Consider the following 4165-nt stretch of genomic DNA (forward strand, 5'->3'; position numbering starts at 1 on the left):
AATTATTTCATTAGTTATTTAAGGAACTGACAAATTTGTTCTATGTTCTTCCTTCCTTTAATATTTGTTTTCAGTGATGAGCTAATCACCTCTGTTCCTTTCTTAGTCTATCTAATTTACTCCTCCATGTAAAATGTGTAGCATTAAGCAATTTTAAGCAGCAGAAATGAGAAAACATCTCCCTTGTTTTTAAATTTTTTTTAAAGAAAATCTTTTTTTTTTTAATTCTTTCATTCAACCTTAATAGTGCAAAAAGGGGAATACTTTTCTGTTGTAGTTTGTGGTCTGTGCTAGAGGTCTCTACTATAGGCTCAGTCCCTTTGCTGTGTTATTCTGAAATGAGTGTGGCAAAATTTCAGATCTGGAGTTCAGGAATGCTTTCTGCAATGATGATCAGGTACTGCCATCATTCCTCACTCCACCTGGGCTGTGATCCAAACAGAACACCTGGTCTAAGAAAGGTATGAAGCAGCCCAGAGAGCTACCCAAGGAAGACTTGGAAGACTTCGTATCTATAGAGAACACAGATGTTTTTCAGCAGGAAAACAGTGATTCTAGAAAGATGTAGCATAAAAATTTTGAGTAATCAAACCTGCATAAGTCCTTAAGGTATGAGAATATTAGTATGTATAGAAGTGTTTGATTTCCATTGTCCAAAAATGTACCCATTACTGGTAAAGGTACATCCTGAGAATTTCTGACTAGAGACTAGAGATGCTGAAAAAAAAATTGCAATAGGGGCACCTGGGTGGCTCAGGGGGTTAAAGCCTCTGCCTTCGGCTCAGGTCATGATCCCAGGGTCCTGGGATTGAGCCCCGCGTTGGGCTCTCTGTTCAGCAGGGAACCTGATTCCTCCTCTCTCTCTGCCTACTTATGATCTCTGTCTGTCAAATAAATAAATAAATAATCTTTAAAAAAAAATAAAAAAAAATTGCAATAAATTGGTAGTCATTTCTGCTGAACTTTTTAATCTGAAAAGAATACAGATGATCAAAGGACTTTGTGAAATGTGACAAAATGGAGATGAGCATAACAAAGGAAAAGAAATGGGACAATGAGGAGGATAGGGATAGAAATTCTGAGGACCTAGAAAATAAGCCTGCAAGAAAATGGCACAGAAAATGGCACTGGAAAAATCAGTCACATTCATTTGTTAATTTGTTTGTTCATTTATGTATTCTTTCAGCCAACAACAACAACAAAAGTATTTTTTGAATCCCTATTATGTAACAGGCAGGAAACGAAGGTATCTCTAGCATATCAGCTTATTCTTTTTGTCTCTTTCTGGATCTAGTGTCACTTTCTCTTGGAGTGTGTGTACTTCTGTCTGCTTCTTTCCATATTTATTTTTCAGTTTTTGGACTTGCCTTTCTCTCTTTGACATGAAGTTTCAGCCTGGCTTCCACTGTTAAATGACCTAGTCTTTTGGAATTTCTTTGTTCTCTCTCTGAGGAAGAAAATCTGACTGACTCACTTCATCATTTGGTTCTGGCTACATTATTGGATTTTGGTAGGTTTATGCATTGACTGTTCAATCGGTCTTTCTACCAGGTAGCCTCATCAAAATAGCTATTGCCAAGGGGATGAAAGATATTATTCACCTGGTATTAAATAGGAGGTCTGATATCTCATTGTGGTTTTGATTTGCATTACCAGAGTGAATGTGAATGGTGGGCTGGGTAAAATAGGTGAAGAAGATTAAGAGTACACTTATCTTGATGAGCACTGAATACTATATGGAATTGTTGAATCACTGTATTGTACACCTGAAATTAATATAACACTATATGTTAACTATACTGGAATTAAAATAAAAAATACAAATAATAAATAAGAGGTTTGAGCCTTAAGTGCTATGAATGAGACAGGCAACATGGATTAGTACCCAATACAATATCAGAAAATTAGGTAATAAATTTTTCTGTATTTTTTTCTTAAAGATTTTATCTATTTGCCAGAGAGAGAGAGAGAGAGTACACACAAGCAGGCAGAGAGGCAGGCAGAGGCAGAGAGAGAAGCGGGCTCCCTGCAGAGCAAGGAGCCCGATGTGGGACTCGATCCCAGGACCCTGGGATCATGACCCAAGCCGAAGGCAGCGGCCTAACCAACTGAGTCACCCAGGCATCCCTAAATTTGTCTATATTGAGGGAAAATTCCCTCAATCTTTTTTAATGTTCCAAGTGATATTTTTCTACTTTATTCACAATCTCCAATTCATACAGATTTTTACTTCTAAAATATTTTCAACTATGTTCCTCAAACCACTGTAGAATTACTTATCTTGATCATGTTCTCTTAAATGCTCTTTCTTCAATAGCTCTCATGGGTCACAGAAGGGGCTTGAGTTTGATGTCTCCAGTTTTGTCCCTTCAAATTTGTTCTCCCCCCTGTAGCCTCAGTGAGCTACCTAAAATACAGATCCTATTATGTCATTTTCTGGCTTGAAAACCTTCCCATAACCATTGAGAACAGGATCCTTAGGATGACAGGTGTGCCCTTCTGTCTTCCTATTACACTTAACATTGTAAGTAATAAGCTGTTTGTAATTCATTAACACACCATGTTGTTCCCCATTTTCATGCCTTTATTTATGCTATTTCCTTTGCCTGCAATGCACCTTACCTTCTTTTAAAAAGCCATTAGAGAGAGAAAATATTTTATATTTGCTCTATATTTACCACTTCTGATTCTCTTTATTCCTTCTTGAAGATCCATCTGGTGTCACTTCACTTCTGTTTGAAGAAGTTCTATATTACTTTTTGTAGTTCAGGCCTCCTGATGTTAAAATTGCCCCCCAAAAAATCAGCCCAGGAGTTCTACATCAATACACATAGCAATTAAAATGGCAAAAAGGAGGAATAAAGAGAGAATTTGAAGAATGCAAGAGAAGAGAAAACAGATACAAGGGAAACCCCAAAAGTCAATCAGCTGATTTTTCAGCAGAATCTATAGAGGCCAGAAGGGAGTGGTATGATACATTCAAAGTGGGGAAAGGGAAAAGTCTGCAATCAACACTCTATCCAGCAAGGCTATCATTCAGAATAGAAGGAGAAGTAGACTTTCCCAAACAAACAAAGTTAAAGGGATTATGACCACTAAACCAAGCCGAAAAGAAATGTTGTCAGCTTGGTTTATACTTTTACTTTTATACTTGTACTTATACTTAAAGGGGACTCTGAGTTGCAAGATAAGATCATAAGTAGGAGTAAGAAAAGTAGGAAGCACAAAAGCAGAAAAAGTAACTATATTTATAAAACTCAATCAAGGGATTCACAAAATAAAAGGATGTAAAGTATGACACCGTATACCTAAAACATGGAAAGCGGAAGAGTAAAGAATGAGTTCAATTTTAAACAACTAACAACTAAATACAGACTACTATATGCAGAAGATATTATATACAAACATAATGGTAACCACAAATCAAAAACTGGTGATATATATCCCAAAAATAAAGAGAAAGGAATGCAGGTATACCATTAAAGAAAGCTAGCAAACTATGAGAGAAAAGAATGGGAGAAGAAAGGAATAGGGAATAACTACAAAAACTATGACAAAACAAGAAACAAAAGGCAATAAGTACATACCAATAAATAATTACTTTTAATGTAAATGGACTAAATGTTCCTGTCCAAAGACAGAGGGTGACAGAATAGATAAGAAAGAAGATTCCATCTATATGCTGCCTAGAGACTCACTTTGGAACTAAAGACACCTGCAGATTGAAAATGAAGGGATGGAAAAGCATTTATCATGCAAACAGAAGTGAAAAGAAAGCCAGGGTAGCAATATTTATATCTAACAAAACAGACTTTAAAACAAAGACTGTAACAGGAGACGAAGAAGGTACTATATAATCATAAAGAGGATAACCTAACAAGAAGATATGGCAATTGTAAATACTTATGTACCCAACAGGGGAGCACCTTTATACATAAAGCCCCTTTTAACACAAAGAAGTAATTGGTAGTAACACAGTGAGAGTAGAGGACTTTAACACCCCACTTACATCAATGGATAGATAATCCAAACCTAAAATCAATAAGGAAATAGTGGCTTTGCATGACACATTGGACCAGATGGATCTAACAGGTATATTCAGAACATTCCATTCTAAATCACCAGAATACACATTCTTTTCAAGATCACATGGAACATTCTCCAG

Source organism: Martes martes, assembly GCF_963455335.1.
Source record: "Martes martes genome assembly, chromosome: 7".
In the NCBI taxonomy this organism is placed as follows: Eukaryota; Metazoa; Chordata; class Mammalia; order Carnivora; family Mustelidae; genus Martes; species Martes martes.